General features: G+C 43.3%; 1 protein-coding gene across 1 annotated transcript in view; it reads left to right on the top strand.

The window, feature by feature from the left end:
• ARHGAP39 (Rho GTPase activating protein 39) overlaps nt 1-25,016 on the top strand; it is a 303,636-nt gene that overhangs the window by 277,430 nt on the left and 1,190 nt on the right. The window lies entirely within an intron of this gene.

Below are 25,016 nucleotides of genomic sequence, written 5' to 3'. Positions count from 1 at the left end.
AACTGTTCCAGGTCTCTTATTGGAAGGCGCCTTTTCCCAACAGCAATTTGAAAGGGGTAGTCCAGTGGTGAAAAACTTATCCCCTATCCTAAAGATAGGGGATAAGTTTGAGATCGCGGGGGGTCTGACCGCTGGGGCCCCCTGCGATCTCTCTGTACGGGGCCCCGGCTTTCCGCCCAGATAGCGGGTGTCGACAACCCGCACGAAGCGGCGGCCGACACGCCCCCTCAATACACCTCAATGGCAGAGCCGGAGATTGCCGAAGGTAGCGCTTCGACTCTGCCATAGAGTTGTATTGAGGGGGCGTGTTGGCCGCCGCCTCATGCGGAGGTCGACACGCCCCCTTCCCGCGGGTTGTCGGGGCTCCGTACAGGAGATCGCAGGGGGCCCCAGCGGTCGGACCCCCCGGCGATCTGCAACTTATCCCCTATCCTTAGGATAGGGGATAAGTTGCTCACCACTGAGTCATCACTGGACTACTCCTTTAAGATCTCTCCACAGGTGATTAATTGGATTTAGATCTGGACTCATTGCTGGACACTTCAGAACTTTTCAGCGCTTTGTTGCCATCCACAGGATGGTTTCCCAGAAGGATTTTGGTTACTCAAGTTCATTTTGGTAAAATGTAGTCTTTCCTTTTATGTCTGTGTCAGCAGTGGGGTCCTCCTGGGTCTCCTCAATAGTGGTGTCCTCCTGGGTCTCCTCAATAGTGGTGTCCTCCTGGGTCTCCTCCATAGTGGGGTCCCCCTGGGTCTCCTCCATAGTGGGGTCCCCCTGAGTCTCCTCCATAGCGGGGTCCTCATGGGTCTCCTCCATAGTGGGGTCCTCCTGGGTCTCCTCCATAGTGGGGTCCTCCTGGGTCTCCTCCATAGTGGGGTCCTCCTGGGTCTCCTCCATAGTGGGGTCCTCCTGGGTCTCCTCCATAGTGGGGTCCTCCTGGGTCTCCTCCATAGTGGGGTCCTCCTGGGTCTCCTCCATAGCGTTTCATTTAAATGTGGCTGGATAGTTCTCGCTGACACTGATGCTCCCTGAACCTGCAGGACAGCTTGAATATCTTGGGAACTTGTTTGGGGCTGCTTATCTACCATCCGGACTATCCTGCGTTGACACCTTTCATCAATTTTTCTCTTCCGTCCACGCCCAGGAAGATTATCTACAGTGCCATGGGTTGCAAACTTCTTGATAATGTTGCGCACTGTGGACAAAGGCAAATCTAGATCTCTGGAGATGGACTTGTAACCTTGGGATTGTTGATATTTTCCACAATTTTGGTTCTCAAGTCCTCAGACAGTCCTCTGCTCCTCTTTCTGTTGTCCATACTAAGTGAGGCACACACAGACACACAATGCAAAGACTAAGTGATCTTCTCTCCTTTTTATCTGATTTCAGATGTGATTTTGATATTGCCCACACCTGTTACTTGCCCCAGGTGAGTTTAAAGGAGCATCACATGCTTGAAACAATCTTATTTTTCCACAATTTTTAAGGGTGCCAATAATTTTGTCTAGACCATTTTTGGAGATTGATGACATTATGTCCAATTTGTTTTTTTTCCTCCCTTTTTTGGTTTAGTTCCAATACACACAAAGGGAATAAACATGTATATAGCAAAACATGTGTTACTGCAATCCTTTTCTGTGATAAATACTTAATTTTCTTGAAAAATTTCAGGGGTGCCAACATTTGCAGCCATGACTGTGTGTATATATATATATATATATATATATATATATATATATATATATTATGTGGCAGTGTGGCAAGGAAAGGGTGTATTTCCTTGGCTCACCCTGCAGAAGCTCTCACCTGCTTCTTAAGTAACGAGGCAGGAAGGAAGGGAAGTGTATATGAGATGGAGACTCAGTGTAATGGGGGCTCTTCCTAGGAGACAGCATGTGGGCTGTAGGGGGGAGCCTGCTGAGGAGGACACAGCCCGAGCTATGAGAGGCTCAAAGAGAGTGACATGAATTGTGAGTAGAAGGTTGCAGGGGACATATGTTTAACCGGCTGAGGGAAGCTCAGCGGTTGTTATTCAGGACAAGCTGATCTGTTTAGTCAGTGACCAGACGGTCTAGGATTTTGTTTTGTTCCTGTTTTTTTGTTTATTTCTTTCCCTGCAACCTGTCTAATAAAACTGGCAAGGTGCCAGATTTGCATTATGAGCGTTTGTTTGCTGGTTTATTGAGGAGAAACGCATCCTGTGGCGTGGTCCAGGACGATCCCAGAGCTAATCCCCAAGACGGGTCGTCACAATATATAAAGGCAAAAATATATACCGTATATCCCGGCGTATAAGACAACTTTTTAACCCCGAATTTTCTTCAGAAAAGTCGGGGGTCGTCTTATACACCGGGTATTGAGGTCCGGGATAGGAAAACTTCTGATTATCTGCCCAGGCCGGCTCCCGTGTGTGGCTGCAGGCGGGGGCCGGCCAGAGCAAGTAAAAACTAATACTGTATACTAAAAACCAGGGTGCCTCCAGCTGTTGTGAAACTACAACTCCCAGCACGGCAAAGGCTGTCCGGGCATGCTGGGAGTTGTAGTTTTACAACAGCTGGAGGCCCCCTGGTTTTTAGTATACAGTATTAGTTTTTACTTGCTCTGGCCGGCCCCCGCCTGCAGCCACACACTGGAGCCAGCCCGGGCAGATAATCATAGGTATTCCTATGCCGGACATCCCTGTGTCCTGAAAAATCGTCACTTACCATTCCCCGGTGTCCTCCTGCGATCCTCCTTCGGTCCTCCTGCGGTCCGGTCCTCTGTCTCTATGGTTGTACGCATGGGACGTCAGTGACTTCACGTGCCTACAACCATAGAGTCAGAGGAGCGCAGGACCAGGAGGACCGCAGGAGGACGCGCCGACCGGGGCCTGATGAGTGACTGGCCGTGCTATCTTAAGTGATCCGGTCACCGCTCCCCGGTCCCGGCACCTACTGCTATGGTCCATAGGCCATTGCAATAGATGGTGACCCGGGCCAGAGGAGTGGTGATCGGAACACTGTGGGGGCCTAATGTGGGGGGAGCTGCCTACAAATGTGGGGGAACTGCCTACTATTGTGGGGGAAATGCTGACCTAATATGGGGGAATTGCCTACAAATGTGGGGGGAGCTGCCTACTATTGTGGGGGAACTGCTGACCTAATGTGGGGGGAGCTGCCTACTATTGTGGGGGGAGCTGCCTACTATTGTGGGGGGAGCTGCCTACAAATGTGGGGGGAGCTGCCTACAAATGTGGGGGGAGCTGCTTACTATTGTGGGGGAATTACCTACAAATGTGGGGGAGCTGCCTACTATTGTGGGGGAACTGCTGACCTAATGTGGGGGCAAGCTGCCTACAAATGTGGGGGGAGCTGCCTACAAATGTGGGGGAGCTGCCTACTAATGTGGGGGAACTGCTACTAATGTGGAGGAGCTGCCTACTAATGTGGGGTAACTGCTGACCTAATGTGGGGTAACTCCCAACCTATTGTAGGGGAGCTGCCTACTATTGTGGGGGAACTATACTGCCTACCTAATGTGGGGGAACATGATGCCTACCTAATGTGGGGGGAACTACAAGGTACCGTACATCGCGGTAGGAGGGGTAGTCTTATATGGCGAGTATATCCCAAACTCTATATTTTAACTGTAAAAGTTGGGGGTCGTCTTATACGCCCAGTCGTCTTATATGCCGGCATATACGGTACATACATATTACAGTGATTTACACTTTGTTTTGGCCATATTTTCAGCCTTAAACTATTTTCTTTTTTATTCAAAAACATCTAAAATAATGATGCCAAAAACTGGACATGCCTCTTAATTGCATTGCCATTAAAGTATTGGATGCACAAACAATTGTTTTACTCTAGAAATATAATGGAAAATAATAATTTCTACCTTTGCTCTCCACTATTCTGTCCACCGTACTGATGTTACTGGGGCCTGGATCAGAAAAGAACTTTCATCATTGATTTTATATCTTCTTCTCCATTTTGATTCAATAATCAATGCCTAAGATTTTCATAGTCAGGCTAAGAATGGGATCTTGGTTCTTTTTTCAGCTTTATCTGCCTGCTCCAGTGTTTACATGGTCTTCTGTTTTTTTCCCTCCATATTGTGCCACATGGTGCAGGACATACAAGTCATCCATGTTGTTGATCAGGTCACATATCTTTAGCTATTCTTCTAGGATGGCTTACATGATAAGGTTGTCTTTAGTCCATTCTGGTACCTGTCCTTCACCAGATTGTTCTACTATGGATACTTATGTTACATTGTGCAGGACATACAAGTCATCCATGTTGTTGATCAGATCTCATATCTGTAGGTATTCTTCTACCATGGATCCCTATGTAACATCATGCAGGACATACAGGTCATCCATGTTGTTGATCAGGTCACATATCATTAGGTATTCTTCTAGGATGGTTTGCATGATAAGGTTGTCTTTAGTCCATTCTGGTACCTGTCCTTCAGCAGATTCTTCTGCTATGGATACTTATGTTACATTGTGCAGGACATACAAGTCATCCATGTTGTTGATCAGATCTCATATCTGTAGGTATTCTTCTACCATGGATCCTTATGTAACATCATGCAGGACATACAAGTCATCCATGTTGTTGATCAGATCTCATATCTGTAGGTATTCTTCTACCATGGATCCTTATGTAACATCATGCAGGACATACAGGTCATCCATGTTGTTGATCAGGTCACACATCTGTAGGTATTCTTCTACCATGGATCCTTATGTAACATCATGCAGGACATACAGGTCATCCATGTTGTTGATCAGGTCACACATCTGTAGGTATTCTTCTACCATGGATCCTTATGTAACATCATGCAGGACATACAGGTCATCCATGTTGTTGATCAGGTCACACAACTGTAGGTATTCTTCTAGGATGGCTTACATAAGAAGGTTGTCTTTAGTCCATTCTGATACCTGTCCTTCATCAGCCTTTAGGTTTTTATTCTTGGTTGTATCATCCTCTTCTTCCCTTCTCTTCAGATTGAAGGAGAAAAAAAGGGAAGAAGGCGCTCTCATGTGCAAGAATCCATGCAATCCCACAGGGAGGGGGAAGGAGGAAGACAGCCTCTTACCAAAGTTGGTTCTGTAACATACACAACATTGGGAAGTGCATATCAAACACATTCCATCTGTAGCCATCCTGTCGGGAGGTAGATAGAGCAAAGAGGACTTCAGAATGTGGCAGGAACTCCCGGTGCTGATCGGAACAAGAAGACCTGGACTTGTAATTCTAAACTGTACAGCTTATATATAGAGGAAGCTCTCTGTATCTTATCAGACACGGATTATTATATTGTATTGGATAGAGATCCTTCTGAGGAGTACTTTGCTACATATTGTTCTTTGATTAAAAAGGCCACGGATCTGTCACTACTCGATAGAAGGGAGCATGCATTTCTAGCTGTGAAACATTATTCTTTAACCAATTTTTTTTTTTTACCTAAAGTCCACAAAAAATGTAAAGTTATATCCGGCATCGGTTCCATTACTGCTAACCTGTCTCATTTTAAAGATTTTTTTTTACAGTCATATGTGTTAAAACTTTCTTCATATCTTAGGGATCCTGCTCAAATTATAGAGGAATTAAATCATTCACTGTCACCTACTGACGCATGGCCTTGCAGCAATGCGTGATACATTTCTTGATGGTAAAAAACAATCAGAATTTTTATTAAAATCTATTGAGTGTATTTTAAAACAATAATATTATAATAATATTTTTAGTTTTAATGGTACTATTTATAGACAGACCATGGGCTGTGCCATGGGGACTCGATTCGCCCCCAGTTATGCAAATTTGTATATGGGCGTTTCAAGTCCCTAGTTATCCACAGACACCTGGTTTTAGTTCTTTTGTATATTTTTTTCATCGTTATATTGATGACCTTTTCATTATATGGCTTGGTGCGGAATCGGAAGCAAGAGATTTTACGAAGGAATTGAATTTTAACACCTGGGGATTGCAGTTCACTATGAATTTCTCATCAGTATCTATTCAGTTTTTAGATCTAGAGATTTTAAAAACTTCCACTGGGCATATTGCCACGAAAACTTTTTTCAAATCTGTAGGTGTAAACAGTTTTTTTTAAACTATACTAGTGCCGATTACCCGAGCTAGTTGAAGGGAGTACCATATGGGCAGTATCTGTGTATCTGCCGAAATTGCAGTTCTGATACTGATTTTGAAATGCAAGCTGCAATTCTAAAAACACACTTCCGTGAGAAAGATATTACAGAAAAACTGGTATATTATCCAGAGTGACTCCATTCTCAAGGACTTGGGTCCGGAACTGTCTGAGATTACGTTTCGACATTCAAAAAAATCTGTAAAACCTTATTGCTCCCAGTACAGGAAAAAAAATCCATTATAGACACAGTTCAGGCTAGGTTGGGATGCGTTCCGTGTGAGAAAAACAGATGTTTATGCTGTGATCTTATTCTCTGTGACTCACCAGGGTTTTCTGGATTCTCATAGATAATAATTGTTGAATCTCCCCAGAGGTTCATAATAGATACCAACGTCTTGTAAACCGGGAGTCATTCTGGATACATAAGCTGGGAACTTTGGTCCCCCGGGGGGCGAGAATGTACGATAGCATGGATTTTTATATCAAATTTTTTCTATATGCACCTGTATACATGTTAGCTCATATAGACAGTATTGACTTCCATACTTTTAAGTTCTATATGGGGCTTGTTCACTGTGTAGCCATTCTGATGTATTATATATTTTATAGGTATGATATGATACTTATTCTTTAATATGTATTTTATATTATTATATTTCTTAATATAGATAGTGCTATTTTTTTATATGATATATTTAATGTGTGAAATGTCAGTGATTGTTAAGTTTTTTTGGGGGTAATACTGTTGTGACTATGTTGTAACCAATTTTCCATGAAAGGGTTAACCCCATCTGGTATATAACCAAGTGTGTTTGACCTCTTTGACATGCCTGATGAAGCTGCGCATGCGCAGCAAAAACGCCTTGCATTCTGGATTATTAAAGTTACTCACCTGAAGGATTGTAGTCCTGCTCTTCTTGCTCCGATCAGCGCCGGGAGTTCCTGCCACATTCTGAACTTCTCTTCAGATGTCCTGTTACCTGTTACAGAGCTGTGAGAATTACAACATGATTGTGGAAATCCATACTATTCCACTGCAGAAAACAATGATAACAAGTCATACAATGTAATATGAAACGTTTGTTCATTGTCTCCATCAGCAAACTGAACAGGGCCCCTAAGCTTCCGATCATGTCCACCGGCCCCCACCTTGTAACCTATTATGCACATTTGGGGAACATGGTTTATATACTTCTCCAGCACAATGACAATGAATTGAAAAATACAGGGATAATATAATCCCTACAGAGCCCCTCGGACCAGTACCATAGCGGCTTTATCTATGTACAACCTGCAAAAAAACTGATATTTGCATATACTTTTCCTTCTACAAAAATATTTACTTTTTTGAACAAAAAAGACATTTATTTAATATTTAAAAAAAATTCAAACAAAATAGATTTTTTTTTTTAAACAAAAAAATACATATTTACATAAACAGCAATGTATACTTATCTGTATTTTGTAAGTGGTGTAGCAGCCATTTTTGTAGTCTATTCAGTTGGCATCTGATCTGGCAGTTTTGTGGGTGGTCTTGTTATTATTATGGCTGAAGTTATGTCTGATGGCAAAAGTCAAATCCGTTGATTTTTTGTCAAATCCAGTAAGTAAGGTCAAGTCCGGTGGTTAAGGTTAAGGATGATGGTGTTTTGACCGCTCAGGACCTGCAAAGCTTATTAAAGATTTTCTGATATTCAGATTTGATCACATTTCTTGGTTCAGCATAATCTATGGGTTCTTCAGTATGTAGCATAACTATAGCTGCACTCAGTTTTGCTGGAGACACCATTCTCCTGACTTCACATCCTCCCAACCAATATCTGAGAAGAATAGATGGATCCTGATGTCCCCTTGGATTCATAGTAGCTGGAACCAGTCTTTACACAGCAGCCCTTCTAAGACGTTGACTGAGTTGGGAGTTAGAGACTTTGGGTAATCTGGAGTAAGACAGAGAAGAGAAATTAAAATTTCTGTGTAATTTCTTCCAGAAAATGGATATTTAAATGTGAAGAAAATATAAAGGATGACGCCAATCACAAAATGGTCTGCTTCTCTTCCATGTGTCGGGCACTGCGCCAGTTCTGGGGCTGCACATCCTAGTGTATCATTACTTGCATTTTTGATCACCTCTTATCGGCCTGTCATAGGAAAGCCAAAGTCTCTTATTTTATGTGAGCAGAAGTATATTTTCTTGCTTTAAGTCTCGATGGATAGTACCTTTTTTATGCAGGAACTCTGAGCCACAGATCACTTCTGTTATGATGAATTTCACTACGACAGTATCAGGAGGCTGGTGGTTTATCATAAAGTCAATCTGTTTTAATCACATAATAGTTTAGCATGTGGAAGGCGGCCATGCCATGGATCAAGTAAGGGCTTTCATGGGAGACTTGGAGGATATGGCATTCTATTAAGCTGTATCCACATTCTATAAAATTCCTTTTATTTGCTCTTTTAATGGCAGATTAAGTCTTTTCCCAAGAAGACTCTTCCAAAGATTCATTAGCCCAGTGTACGGTGGAATATCACTAAAATCAAAGTCCAGAGTGCTGACCATTACACCATGGAACCATCTACAGTGTAATATAAGGTCTTCCCATGATAGGGGACTGTGCCAGATGAAGTTTCTTTAGAGTTGCCAGCCTCTTCCAAAGAGATGTCACTTTTGGAGGATTTCATGTGGATTTTATGACAACTGTTGATCTCCTTTGATCCAGTCCAGAGAGGAATCACCTTCCGCTCTGGAGGATTTGTCCTGTGCTACATTATACAGACAACAGGCAGATAGGTATGACCAAAGTGCAATGCTTCATTTCTCCTTTGGTAGTGCTATAAAGAAAGTTAATACCTATTACCATGTTTCCTCCTATATTACAGGTGATCATGAGGGGGTCTTAGAGGATGGGTCAGTTTGTGATCAGCTTATTGATAAGAGATCCTTTTAACAAACAGGGACATTTTAAAGCAGGAAATCCCCTTAAGGCCATGTTCACAGATTTAATCATGTTTGGTGTCTCAGCATAGTCCAGGGGTTCTTCAGTATTTAGCATAACTACAGCTGCCCTCATCTTTGCTGGAGGAGCCATTCTCCTGACTTCCCAAGTCTCCTAACCGATATCTGAGAAAAATGGATGTATCCTGATGTATCCTTCAAATCCTAGCCAATGGAACCAGTCTTTACACCACAGCCCTTCTAAGATGTTGAGTTGGGAGTTTGGTTAGTCTGGAGTAATACAGAGGACAGATAATATAATTTCTGTGTAATTTCTTCCAGAAAACTGCCCACGCCAAATAGAAAATAGTCTACTCTAGTCCACCAATCAGAAAATAGTCTACTCTCCTCCCATGCGGCTTGCGCTGCACATCCTGGTGTACCATTAAAAAAAAATTTTTGCCCACCTCATATACGCCTGTCATAGGAAAGCCAAAATCTGTTGTTTAGGTGTGGTGTTCTGTGGTCAGAAGTATATATATAAGGGTTGATGACAACTCTTTTGGGCTCTACAGACATTGATGTAATGCTTAACCCAATATTTAAAGGGGTACTCCGGTGAAAACCTTTTTTCTTTTAAATCAACTGGTGGCAGAAAGTTAAACATATTTGTAGATTAAAAAGAAAGAAAATACCCAGACCTCAAGGAAGGAATAAAAAATATAATAAATTCAATAATAAACCGAGGATCGTGCTTCAATTATAATAAAATGTATTTGATTAATTAATCAACGTGAATATCACCTCACAAGGGGCCCCTTGTGAGAGAAGTATGTATTTACCAATTAAAAAAGTTAAAATATCACTGATATATAAAAAAAAAAAGGTTTCTTCTATTATGGAATGCATTAGAAACAGTCTTTTTTCACTGTATAGATGGTACAATGGGAAAATGTATGGATATATGCGATATTGTAACACGTTCCTTTTGGCAAGTAAAAGTGTAACAGTGTTCAATGTGTTACAGTTAATCTTCTCTGTTGTAAATTTCTCTGTATCTCTGTGTCAGAACAGATAGATAACAACTTCACAGTACATTACCGGTCCCATGAGCGGAGATCTCCCGTTGGGCTGGATAGAAACAGCACTAAGGTGGTCACTGTAGGTGAATCTCCTCCATATCCCGGCGCTGGCAGGCGTCGGAGATGACAATTTGGAGAGGTGGTACTGACTGGTATGGTATCCCGCCGTGGAGGTCAAGTCTGCACTAGACCGATGACGGACCCTTCTGCCTCGTGAGAATGGCGTGTGACGTCAGTACCGGCACCTACAGGATGTGCTTGGATTGCTACGGCTCTCTGCAGGTCCGCTCTGGACTGGAACAGCAGGATCGTCTCCGGACCGGATTAGCAGGATCGCAATAATAAATCCAGATGGATTTAGAACAGAGAGTTGGATAATTTTTGCAATATCAAGTGCATTCAGAGCGTAGTTTCAGTGATAGTGGACTATCACTGAAACTACGCTCTGAATGCACTTGATATTGCAAAAATTATCTAACTCTCTGTTCTAAATCCAGACCTACAGAATAAAGATAAGGTGTCAATTTTATCAAAAAGTGCACTGCATAGAATCGGTAACCCCCAAAATTTACAAAATGCCATTTTATTTTTTTTCAATTTTGCCCCATAAATTTTTTTTCTGGTTTCGCTGTAGATTTTGTGGTAAAATGATTGATGTAATTTCAAAGTAAAATTGGTGGCGCAAAAAAAAAAAAAAAAAAGCCCTCATATGGGTCTCTAGGTGGAAAATTGAAAGCGGTGAAGAGGAAAATACAAAAGTGCAAAAATGAAAAATGGCCAGTTCCTTAAGGGGTTAATGTAAAACAAAAAACATGTTCATGAATTTCATTTTACAAATCTGGTCACCTTATTTTATTAGCAAAGTATAAATCTGCTATATGTAAACATAACCTACAAAAATATTGTTCTAACAGGAGCATCCAAAATATACAATGTTTATTAGAGAAAGTGAAATTATAAATATAGATTAAAAAAAAAAGCAATGTGCTGAAATCAATGTGCAAGTCTTGTCCATTATAGTCTTTGTGCCAGTACCAGTCCTGGTTTTGGCTAAAAAATACCCTGTGTGACCCCAGACCTGCTGCTCCCTTCTCCTCACTGCCCGGGATACACCTGATGGATTCTCCTAATAAATCTTCATAGACCAATGGTTGGGAAGAATTTGTAAAACATTAGCGCCATCTTGTGGACAGCGCCATTTCTGCACAGTGGATTCCTTGCAAAAGAATTTTGTAGCATTTCAGCTAAAGTGATTTTTAGGAAGTGACCTGCTTGAACACTTTTGCCCTTCTTACTTTGCAATAGTTGCACATTTTGGCGCCACAGTTAAAAAGTTGCTGAAAAAGTTGCAGAAAGGAAACAATACAAAATGGTGTACTGAAATGTAATTAGAAAAAAATGTGTACTAGCACCATATTTATTATAAACATGCGATCATTTGATAAATTTGGTGCATGTACACATTAACACCACACAAAAATTGTTTACCAACATCACCCTTGATAAATCTCCCCATGTCCCCAGTGAAATCTTAAACCAGAACAGTAGGTCTTCTTTCTAGGGGTAGATTGGAAGTACCCCAACAGTCCCTGAGTAAGCAGATGTAGTTACATATATGCTGATAGGGTATAATAGGGAAAGTGTCCCAATCCAGAACCCTATTGACCAGTGATGGACTGGAGTACCTAGGGCCCACCGTTTTGTTCAGGCAGCATGGTAAAGGAACGCTGCCTGCACCAGAAGTTTCCAGCTTCCTCCTCTGCGGTCATGGAAAAAATAGCCTCTGCCTACCAAGTGTGTGAGCGTCTTAAAGACAAAGAAAAAGAAGAAAAGAGACCCAAATGAGGGATGGACATAACTACTGTAATTTATCTATCAACGCTGAGTAAATAGTCCACTTTTTACCCCTCACATGTAATGAAATAAAATGTAACTTTTATTAATAATCCAAATAATATAATAACAGTGAGCTAAATGTGATTTAAAAACCCAGCACAATAACACACTTATCACATGTTGTGGTTGTTGCAAACATGCAACGTTTTGACTTAGGATCCTGGCACACCTGCCGTATGTGCCTAAATTCTAGTGCTTGTGCTGCTTTTAAAATCTCTCACAGTGCCCCCCCTAGTATGTTTCGTCACAGGTTATGGGGCAATGACTCAGAAAACCGCCGCTCTGAGGGCTTTATAACCTCTCTATGTGACATCATAGCCACTCCTCTGATTAAACTGCCAATGAGTTCATATATAGAAGATGGACAACAGACTCATCCAATGGCATCCCCTATAACATACACCAATGAGACCAAGGCATATCCCACATTTCCATGACAAGTTCTCTCATAGACCTCTTAATCTGTCACTCAACCTCTGCTGCTCCACATTGGAGATCACTAACAAGAAGTGCGTCACTTCTATTACCTGCCGCGCAGATGCCGGAACTTTGAATAAGTTCCCGCCCGATGTCACATTGCTCCTAGAGGAAGCTTGGCGAAACGCGTCGGAGTGTGAGGTGGGGGAGCATCCTGGTGCATACTGTGTGCCTTCTCTCTTTTTGCGGTATGGCTTACTTTATATTGCTGCTGGTTATTATACCATGGTAAATGCTTCTATGCTGCACATTGCACTTTGCCCTATTTATATGCTGCACTATTGATAACATGATTTACTAATTAGGACTTGTACCTCTTGATATTGCTATTTTGCACAAGACACTATATATATATATATACTGCTATATTTATTATGATTTTTATGATTGGTGCTAGATAACATCTTTTTGCACATATAGTAGTTTAATTATCTATTTTATTGGATATATATACTAGTACAATTATTGGGGTCTCAGTGCAATAGTTATTTTGCAGCTTTACAAACATTTATTATTAAGGGTGTGCATTGTTACAATCATTGTGATATCATATTTCCAGGATATGTGTATATGTTTTTTATGGGTTAATGGGAAAATGGGGTTTTCAGTTTTTGTATCATTATCTGTGTAATAAAGATTATTAATTCTTGATCATTACCTTGCGCTAGCATTTATTTCATTATTAAAGGTAGATTTTCTGTATGTTTATATACCGATGTCACATTGTGCCTGTGCATATTCTGGCGCATGCACCAGAACCTAGGTGCACGGAACAAGTCTTAAATGTTACAGCGCTTGTGTCCTATATTAGCCCATGCGCGAAAACTTCTTATTACCTCTTAACCTAAAGTTAACACGTGCAACTGCGGGATAACTCGCGCATGTGCAAAAACTTAGTAATTGGTACTCCACAGCAAATCATAGGTAATTATTCAGACTTATTTAAATAGTGCATATCATTGAGACGTTATGGACAATATTAGTCATGGACAACTGATTTGAAGGATTTCCCTTAAGGTAAGTATATTTACAGTAATATTGTTCACTCAAAAAGTGAAGTAAAGTAAATAAATAAATAAAATAAAATTTTCGGACATCTTTATCTTTCTTTTTTTGGATACCTATGGTCTAATTTTTACCAATTGGTAGTTTACCAACAAAAATAATGTATAATGCATTAAGGAGTGGTTACTTATACACAAGATTGTTACTTGGGAGTTGCAAGTTACAATTATACCCATTAGCTATGGCTGGTAAATCATAAGAACGCAGAAAATGTGAAGCCCTCATTAAGACCACTTGGGCTACGCGATTTGAGATTGTAAATCCAAAAAGCTTCTTCTTTAAGTAGCTTTTTGTTTAAATCACCTTGTCTCGGTCCCAAGGTACAATGTTGGATGTCCCAGAATTTAAGGGACATGACATAGCCTCTATGATACTCCTTAATATGCCTTGATAGTGTTGGTGTTGATGGTACTAATGTGTTTGGACATTCTCCTCTTTAGTTGTTGCAGATTTTTTCCAATATACAATTTTGGACACAGACAATATGCCGCATATATTACACCAGTCGTTTGGCAGTTGATAAAGGACTTGATGGTATACCTTTTTTCTGTCCACAGGGTTCTCAAACTCTTTTGCCTTGGGCATAAACTTACAAAAGGTACAACTACCACATGGGAATTACCCTGTGGTTGGTGATCTCAACAAATTGCTTGTAGTAGTCTCAGAAAAAAAAAGCTATGTACCAAGTGTTCCTTTATATTACGTCCTCGGTGATAGGTCACTGCTAGTCTAGGGGGCAATACTACCTTTAGGTCCGCATCACTTGTGAGGAGTGGCCAGTACGTCTCCAATATTTTTACAACTTGTTTGCTATTGGAATCAAAAGTTCCTATGCATCTTATCACTTTCTTTGTTTGTCATGGATCTTACTTGATTTTTCAAGAGATATCTGTGTGATGTTGACTTAGCGCTTGCATATGCTTGATGGAGCCATTTCATTGGATATCCCTAGGCCAAAAACCTGACATAAATCATCACATTCCTTCATTTGAGCAATTTCCTCTAGCTCGCAACTATTTTCCCACCGTTATCCCTCTCTTGTGGGGGGGGGGGGGGGGCACGGGTGATGGCTTTGCCAATGTAGAAAACTATAAGTAGATGTTTCTTTCCTGTAAATTTTTGTATGCACAGTACCATCCAAGTCTAATGTTATCTTCAGATCCAAAAAGTTGATTGTATTAGTATATATTTCTAATGTGAATTTCATCCCAATATCATTAGTGTTCAGTGCTGTGCCAAAATTATTAACTTCAGTGATGGTGCCATCCCAAATTGAAACGTTGTCAATATATCTACCCCAAAATAAAATGAGACCCGTGAATTCAGAAAAATCTGAAAAACAATAGTGCTCTCCCACCACCCAAGAAATACATTTGCATAATTTGGTTCACAAGCCATGCCCATTGCGGTGCCTTTTACTTGAAAATAATATTTGCGATCAAAAATAAAGAAATTGTGCTTTAGTATGAAACGTAAAATTGTAAGAAAAAAAATAATTGTACAGGTGATACTGTGTACCCCTTGTGCTCAAAAAGTATTTTGTAGCCTTAATGCCCAACTCGTGCTCAATATTGGTATATAAGGACTCTATGTCCAAACTACCAATGAGTGTAGTGACCGGTGTCACGCACCTGAATGCGGGCTGTCACGAAACTGGATGTGGATCCTCTACCTGTGTGGCTGATGACTCGGACCATATCGGAGAGCGGAGTGTAAGGAGCCGCTGGTCTTCACCAGAGCCCTCCGCAAAGCAGTATGGATTTGCTGCGGCAGGTGATACCCAGGTCGCTACACCCGACACGGCTCGACCACACAGGTAACTGGGCAAAGCGGGGTACCGGAGGATGAGGCAGAGGCATAGTCAACGTAGCAGAAGGTCTAGGCAGGCGGCAAAGGTTCGGAGTAAAAAAACTTAGCAGGAAGGTCAGGAAACACGGGTAGGCAAAACATGTAATGGGAACACTTTCTCTTAGGCAATTGCACTGAAGATCCGGCAGGGGGACATGGGAGGAACAAATAACTTATAACATGTGACAGGTGAATTCACAAATTATGGGCACACTGGCCCTTTAAATTTCAAAGCTCCGGCGTGCACGCCCTAAGGGACAGGGACGCGCACCGGGGCTGAGAGAAAGCAGCTGCAGGAGCGGAGTGAGGTAATAGACGGGCCGGGATTCGCATGTGGGCTCGTCGGGGACACGGGGATGCTGCTCTCATGGCCGGTGTCTGTGGCCGGAGTGCAGCATGTCACAGTATCCCCCCCTTTGGTCTCCCCTCCATTTACGGCTCAAGAATCTTTTGAGAAGATCCTGATCAAGGATGTTATCCTGTGGCTCCCGAGACCTCTCTTCAGGACGGAATCCCTCCCAACCTACAAGAAAGAAACTTTTATCTCTGATGAGCTTGGAGTCCAGAATTTCCTTGACAGAATATACATCAGAGGTACCATAAATGGGAGTGGGAGAAATGTCCTTTTTAGATGACTGGTTTCAGGAAGGAGACGTGGAAAGAATTTGGGATCCGGAGGGAGGAAGGCAGATGTAGCAAATAAGCCACTGGATTAAGACGATTCTTGACCTTGAAAGGCCCCAAATAGCGAGGTCCCAGTTTGTAGTAAGGTACTCTGAAGCGGATATATTTAGATGACAGCCATACCTTGTCCCCTGGTGAAAATTCAGGAGGAGGATGCCTTTTCCTGTCCGCTTGGGATTTCATACGGGTCGTGGCACGAAGAAGGGAGAGACGAGTCTTCTTCCAAATGGCGGTGAAGTTCCGTACTAGTTCATCAGCCATAGGGACTCCAGAGGAAGAAGGTAAGGGTAGAGGAGGACGAGGATGAAGTCCATAGACTACATAGAAGGGTGAAGTTCCTGTGGATTCGGTATCCCTATGGTTGTACAAAAACTCAGCCCAGGGTAGAAGATCAGACCAGTCGTTATGGCTGGCGGAGACAAAGTGGCAAAGATAATCCCCCAAAATCTGATTCACCCTCTCATCTTGACCATTAGACTGTGGATGATAGGCAGAGGAGAAAGTTGTGAGCAGACTGCCCTCCAGAATTTGGAGACGAACTGGACTCCTCGGTCAGAGACAATATAGGCACAAAATGAGCCATCTTAGAAAACCGGTCCACAACAACCCAGATGACTGTATTGCCGCTAGAAGAAGGAAGATCCGTAATAAAGTCCATTGCAATGCTAGACCAGGGCAGATCAGGAACAGGCAAAGGATGTAGTAGACCGGCAGACTTGGCACGTGGTGTTTTGTCCTGGGCACAAACAGCAAGAACAAACAAAGTCCATGACATCCCGTTTCAGAGGGGGCCACCAATACTGTCAAGAAATTAGTTGCAAAGATTTACAGATACCAGCATGACCTGCCAACAGAGAAGAATTACCCCATTTCAAGATCCAGAGTCTCAGATGAGAAGAAACATAAGTCTTCCCGGGGGGCAGACACTGAAGAATTGCCGGAGCTGCGGAAATAAGACCATCCGGAGCGACAATATGTTGCAGATGGGGTTCCAGGTCTTGTACCCTCAGAAGATCTAGATAGATCATCAGCCCGAAGATTCTTCTCTACTGGATGAAAATGAATAAAAAAAGTTAAATCTGGAGAACAGGGACCAGCGAGCCTGACGAGGATTGAGATGATGGGCTGACTGAGGATAAAGCAAATTCTTGTGATCCGTATAGATGGTTATTGGATGCACAGAGCCCTCCAAGAGATGACGCCATTCTTCCAAGGCCAACTTAATATCCAGGAGCTCTCGATCTCCTATAGTATAATTTCTCTCCGCTTTGAGAAGAATCCGCAAGTCACAGTCTTACCCTTGAAAGATCTTTGTGTCAAGACTGCTCCTGCACCGACAGAAGACGCATCCACCTCTAAAGTAAATGACGTGTCCGGATCAGGTCTTGACAACATCGGAGCAGATGCGAAGGCAGACTTTAACTTTTTGAAGCATTATTCGGCCTCTGGAGTCCAGACCTTACGATTGGCAGCTTTTTTGGTTAGAGATACGATGGGGGCAACCAAGGTGGAGTAGTGGGGAATAAACTGTCGATAATAAATGGCAAAGCCAAGGAAGCGCTGAACCGCCTTCAGACCAGAAGGTTGAGGCCACTCCAGTACAGTGGATAAATTGTTAGGATCCATTTGTAGTCCTTGACTGGTAACAATATATGCCAGAAACGGAAGGCTGGTCTTTTCAAAGGTACACTTTTCTAGTTTTGCGTAGAGTTGGTTGTCTCAGAGATGCTGCAAAACTTGATGGAGACGATGAGTGTGGAGATTGGTTGAATAGATGAGGATGTCATACAAATAGACAATGACACAGGAGTAGAGAAGGTCCCGAAAAATGTCACTGACAAACTACTGGAAGACTGCTTGAGCATTACATAGTCCAAAGGGCATAACAAGATATTCAAAATGTCCATCTCAAGTCTTGAACGCGGTCTTCCACTCATCCCCTTCTCTGATCCGAATTAAGTTATGGGCACCTCGAAGATCCAATTTGGAGAAAATCCTGGCACCTTGCAGACGGTCAAACAACTCCGAGATTAAAGGAAGTGGATAATGTTTTTTAACTGTAATTTTATTCAGTCCCAGGAAGTCGATGCATGGACGCAACGACCCATCTTTCTTTTCCACGAAGAAGAACTCAGCTCCGGCAGGAGAAGAGGACTTCCTGATAAATCCTTTCTGTAGGTTCTCCTGGATATAAGTTGACATGGCCTGGGTTTCAGGAACAGACAAGGGGTAGATACGGCCCCTGGGAGGTGTGGTGCCGGGCAAGTCAATTGGACAGTCGTATGGACGATGTGGAGGCAAAACTTAAGCTTGCTTTTCGCTGAAGACATCAGCAAAATCCTGGAGAAATGGAGGTAAATTGGGTAGAGGTCTAGATAAAGGTTCCAACTTGGTCACACATATGTGAATGCAGTGATTGTTGCAGTGCGGACCCCAGCGAAGGATTTCTCCGGTTTTCCATTCCAGCTGTGGGGCATGGAGCTGCAACCAAGGTAGACCAAGCAAGAGAGGTGAAGTACAGTGTGGGAGTACGTAGAAGGAAAAGTTCTCCCTATGGGAGACTCTGACCTGCATCAACAGGGGTTCTGTGCGGTATAGCACGGTACAGTCCAGTTTTTCTCCATTGACTGTAGAGATGAACAGAGGTTTCAGGAGGTCGAAAACTAGGAGATAATACTTATGCACTAGAGAGGCATCAATAAAGTTTCCCGCAGAGCCAGAGTACAGGAAGGCCAGAACTGAGAGGTTCTCTTTGGAGGGAAGAAGCTGAACCGTCATATTTAAGCGTGGAGAGTAGAAATTCACACCTAGGGAGGCCTCTCCAACAAACCCTAGGTGCGAGCATTTCCCTGTGGCTGAGGACGCAGAGGACTGGCGCAGTATAGACAAAGATTCTCAGTTCGTCGATGAGTCCTTTCCTTCATGGTCAGGCGAGACCGATCCACTTGCATAGCCTCCACTGCGAGGGGCAACGTAGAAGATTGCGGTGGTTGCTGGAAGACCACCTCGTTCAAGGTAGATGGCAATTCCCGGGCAGCAAGGACATCCTTAATTTGACTTGATAAACCTCTCATGAAGGTAGCGCAGAGAGCTTCATTATTCGAGGCCAACTCCAACGCCAAGGTCCGGAACCGGATGACATACTCGCCAACAGTGGAGTTGCCCTGAGAAAGACTCAGCAGAGCCGTCTCAGCAGAGGAAGCACGAGCAGGTTCCTCGAAGACAGTGCGAAATTCCGTCAGGAATGCCTGGAGATTAGTAGTGATGACATCATTGCGATCCCACAGCGGAGTTGCCCAGGCCAAGGCCCTTCCAGAAAGGAGACTAATGACAAAAGCCACCTTTGCTCATTCTGTGGAGAACTGGTCCGCCATGAGTTCAATGTGCATGGAGCACTGCATCACGCAACCTCGACAGGACTTGGAATCCCCCTCATATTTTTCAGGAAGCGACAAACAGAGTTTGGTTCTGGAGGAGACTGCAGCATCGGGAGGCTGTTCTGGAGGAGGAGGCTGTGGCAGTTGCTGCTGAGCAGATAGCAACTGCTGCATCATGGCGGATAGCTGGTTAAGCTGCTGTGCCTACTGGGCCAACTGCTGGGACTGGAGCGTCACGATAGATGCAAGATCCGTGTTGTCAGGCAGAGGAACCCCAGTTGGATCCATGGCCGGATCTTACTGTCACGCACCTGAATGCGGGTTGTCACGAAACTGGATGTGGATCCTCTACCTGTGTGGCTGATGACTGGGACCGTATTGGGGAGCGGAGTTTAAGGTGCCAGAGCCCGCCGCAAAGCAGGATGGATTTGCTGTGGCAGGCGACACCCAGGTCTCTACCCCCGACAATGTTCGACCACACAGGTAACTGGGCAAAGCGGGGTACCGGAGGATGAGGCAGAGGCGTAGTCAACGTAGCAGAAGGTCTAGGCAGGTGGCAAAGGTTCGGAGTAAAAAAAATGTAGCAGGAAGGTCAGGAAACACGGGTAGGCAAAACAGGCAATGGGAACACTTTCTCTTAGGCAATAAGCACTGAAGATCCGGCAGGGGGGCGTGGGAGGTGCAAATAACTTATAACATGGTGACAGGTGAATTCACTAATTATGGGCGCACTGACCCTTTAAATTTCAAAGCTCTGGCGTGCACACCCTAAGGGACGGGGACGCGCGCGCCAGGGTTGAGAGGAAGCAGGTATAAGAGCGGAGTGAGGTAAGAGAAGGGCCGGTATTCGCATGCGGGCGGGTACCTCGATGCGAATCCCGGCCCTGCCGACAGTCGGGGTCGCGGGGATGCTGCGCTCACAGCCGGTGTCTGTGGCCGGAGCGCAGCATGTCACAACCGGAAAAGTAAGTCCTTGCAATTTAGTGACAACTTCCTTCGCGTCACGAAGATAAGACAGTAGGCTTGTGACGAACTGTGCTAAAAAGTAATCGACTTACAAACTGGCTCTTTGAGTGATAATGTCGATCCCAGATATGACAGGACGTCCTGGGATAGGTCTCATTTTTTTATTAATTTTTGGGACAGCATACTTAGTCTGTGTCTGAAGGAGTACAGCAGGCACAGCTCACTGGTATGCAGCGGGCTATTAATCTAGCACTTGGAAGGGCTGGAATACCTCAGACGTTGATCCGCTATTCCACTTCGGGGGTGATCTACATCCCTGTTGTGTAGCAGCAGCTCAAAGTAACAGTCCATAGAGAAATTAAAGGACGGATCACTCACCAGGTTACGGTGTAACAAAGCTTCACTTTATTCTTCATGTATCTGGCATGATAGGGATAGGTGTGGGGGGATGATGCTGATGGAACACAGGGCCCAGGAGGTGACGCCTGTATAGTTTAAGTGTGGAGGCTGGAAGAAGTTCCACACCGGAATGAAACTGTCATCATCTCCTGAGCCCTGCGTTCCATCAGGATCACCCCCCACCTACCCACTTACCTGTATCATGTGAGATACATGAAGAACCTGGTGAGTGATCCGTCCTTTCTTTTCTCTATGGACTGTTACTAAGGACATACATAGTCGCTATCATCGGTGCAGGATTATACATGACCCTGAAATCCTCATCTGATATTAATCCATCATTCTTTGCTGTGGTAAGTATTGTTTTGAACTCCCAATTAAAATCATCAACAGGATTTTTGGAACAACATAAGTGGATGTGTCCTCCAGAAGCGCCATCACCATTCTTCTATAATCACTCTTGTCCATGAGGACAATATTGCCCTCCTTTGTCCGCTGCTTTGCAGACTAGGGAGTTTATTATATGTGGACACTCTAATATTGTCCATAATGTCTCAATGATATGCACTATTTAAAGGGGTACTCCGGTGCTAAAACATCTTATCCCCTATCCAAAGGATAGGGGATAAGATGCCTGATCACGGGAGTCCCGCCGCTGGGGACCCCCGGGATCATGCACGCGGCACCCCGTTTGTAATCAGTCACACGCCGCCCGCCCTGTGGTCGACCATAATCAGACCCGGAGCGAACACGATTACTGATTACAAACGGGGTGCCGTGTGCATGATCCCGGGGGTCCCCAGCGGTGGGACTCCCACGATCAGGCATCTTATCCCCTATCCTTTGGATAGGGGATAAGATGTTTAAGCACCGGAGTACCCCTTTAAATAAGGCTGAATACTTCCTTATGATTTGCTGATGCTTTGGAGTACCAATTACTGAGTTTTTGCGCATGCGTGAGTTATCCCACAGTTGCGCGTTAACTTTAGGTTTAGAGATAACAAGTTCTCGCGCATGCTCTAATATAGGACGCAAGCGCTGTAACATTTAAGACTCGTCCTGTGCGCCTAAATTCTGGCGCATGCACCTGAATATGCACAGGCGCAATGTGACATCGGGCTGGAACTTATTCAAAGTTCCGGCGCCTGTGCAAACAGGTAATAGAAGTGACGCACTTCCTGTTAGTGATCTCCAATGCAGAGCGGCAGAGGTTGAGTGACAGATTAAGAGGTCTATGAGAGAACTTGTCATGGAAATGTGGGATATGCCTTGGTCTCATTGGTGTATGTTATAGGGGATGCCATTGGATGAGTCTGTTGTCCATCTTCTATGTATGATCTCATTGGCCGTTTAATCAGAGGAGTGGCTATGATGTCACATAGAGAGTTTGTAAAGCCCTCAGAGCAGCATTTTTCTGAGTCATTGCCCCATAACCTCTGAGGATGTCACGTCTGTGACGAAACATGTTGGGGGGGGGGGGCACTGTGAGAGGTTTTAAAAGCAGCACAAGCACTAGGCACACACTACAGGTGTGCCAGGGTCCTAAGTCAAAAACTGTGCATGTTTGCAACAACCACAACATGTGATAATAAGTGCGTCAATGTGCTGTTTTTTTAAATCACACATTCTTTAGCGCACCGTTATTATATTATTTGGATTATTAATAAAAGTTATGTTTTATTTCATTACATGTGAGGGGTAAAAAGTGGACTATTTACTCAGCCGTATGACTGAGTTGATGGATAAATTAGCGTCTCAAAGACGCACATTCAGTTGATGGCTGCACTCGCACAGGGATGTGATGCAAGTGTCCTATATCCCCACACCTTCCCTTGCAGGCCAGTCAGTGCAGACGCTGGATTCTCTGGTGAGCCAGTGCGGCGCTGCCATTGACTAATAATGGGGTCTGTAGGGAAATCCATTATTTTGATGAAAAAAAACAATGCTTCATGCTGCGTTATTACTCATGTTAAATCTGACAGAACTACTGACAAAGACAGTGAGACACAGCCTTATAATACACACCTGCTGGAGGTTGTTTTGGAGGCAGTACCAGATATTCAAGAGAGAAACATAAGGAAATGTCATATATATATATATATATATATATATATATATATATATATATATATGAACTTCACAAATAAGATATTTCAAATAATTATATTGTTATCACCTTTATTTTTATATAGAACATGAATTAATATTGATACGTCCATATGTGTAAAAAAAAATGTACATTAAAAGCTTACATGGGGTGTCCTTACTTCACTCTATGGACACAACAAAAAAAGAAGGGTTCATGTTAAAGGAAATCTGTCAGCACTATCATCTGCACTGAAGCCCAGCCGTTCCGCCACAATTCGCCTTTTTCTTTTCATGGATATGACGGCCTTGGGGCATGAGCGGAGCTATGAACCGAGCTAGGGGCACGCTGACGTCCTCTTTACCTGGCTCATCAATATTCATAACCCCCTCCCTGCTCTTGCGCCCATTAGTGTACGGTGCATGCGCAGCTTCCTGGGTACTCCTGGAGGCGGCACATGCGCCGTACACTGAAACGGGGCGCAAGAGCAGGGAGGGAAGCGGCACATGCATGTACATTAACACGGGGCGCAAGAGCAAGGAGGAGGGTTATGAATATTGATGAGCCGGGTGAGTGCCTGTTCGGCGAAGATGATGTCAGCGTGCATAAAAAGAAAAAGGCGAATTGCAGCGGAATGGCTGGGCGAATCTGGACCCCATGAGTATCGTTTTGATCAGCATCACCAGCACTACAAGCCTGTGTGACAGCTTAATTCGGGTGATACTGCTGACAGATTTCCTTTAACCATTCAGCTCTATGGCTGTGTAAATAAAGTCTCTTCCTTTTCTTCCATAGATCCCGGTCACGGATGACATCAGATAAATAGAGTTTGGCAGATACAGGCTTATTTTGCCCCCCAAAAACCCTCTTATTGGCTGTATAAAAGTCTGTGAACAACCTTAATTTGCACTTTTCCACATTCCATACAAGAATACAGTTTTGTCTGAATTCTCCTTTCAGTGTCACAATTAGATTTCCTTGTAAAACATTTCCCACAAGCAGAACATCAAGATGACTTTTCTTTTGTGTGAATTCTCTCATGTATAAGAAGATTAGATTTATCTGCAAAGCACTTCCCACATTGTGAACATGAATATGGCTTCTCCCCTGTGTGAATTCGCATATGTTTAACAAGATTTGACTTCTTTGGAAAACATTTCCCACATACTGAACATGAATACGGCTTCTCTCCTGTGTGAACTCTCTCATGTATAACAAGACTAGATTTATCTGTGAAGCATTTCCCACATATTAAACACGAGTACGGCTTCTCTCCTGTGTGTATTCTCTCATGTATTATAAGATTTGTTTTTACTGTAAAGCATTTTCCACACAGCGAACATGAATACGGCTTCTCTCCTGTGTGATTTTGCTCATGTTTAACAAGATTTGATTTATCTTTAAAACATTTCCCACATAGAGTACATGAATAAGGCTGTTCTCCTGTGTGGATCCTCTCATGTGTAATAAGATTTGATTTCCGTATAAAACATTTGCCACATTCTGAACATGAATACGGTTTCTCCCCTTTGTGAATTCTGTTGTGTGCAGCAAGACTAGATTTATCCGTAAAGCATTTTCCACACAGTGAACAAGAGTATGGCTTCTCTCCTGTGTGGACTCGCTTGTGTTTCACAAGATTCGATTTTCTTACAAAACATTTCCCGCACACCACACATGGAAACGGCTTTTCTCCAGTGTGACTCCTCTGATGTGTAACAAGATTTGATTTATTTAGATAACATTTCCCACACAGTGAACATAAATATGGTTTCTCTCCTCTGTGAATTTTTTGATGTACAATAAGACTTGACTTATCTGTAAAGCATTTCCCACATTCAGAACATGAATATGGCTTCTCCCCTGTGTGAATTCTCTCATGTTTAACAAGATTAGATTTTTCTAAAAACATTTCCCACATACTGGACATGAATATGGCTTCTCTCCTGCGTGGCTTCTCACGTGCTGAATAAGGCGTGATTTACGGGTAAAGCATTTCCCACATTCTGAACATGAATACGGCTTCTCCCCCGTGTGAATTCTTCTGTAAACTGTTT

Source organism: Hyla sarda, chromosome 5 (genome assembly GCF_029499605.1).
Source record: "Hyla sarda isolate aHylSar1 chromosome 5, aHylSar1.hap1, whole genome shotgun sequence".
Lineage (NCBI taxonomy): Eukaryota > Metazoa > Chordata > Amphibia > Anura > Hylidae > Hyla > Hyla sarda.
The sequence above is the reverse complement of the archived record's forward strand: the minus strand, read 5'-3'. Positions and strand labels throughout refer to the sequence as shown.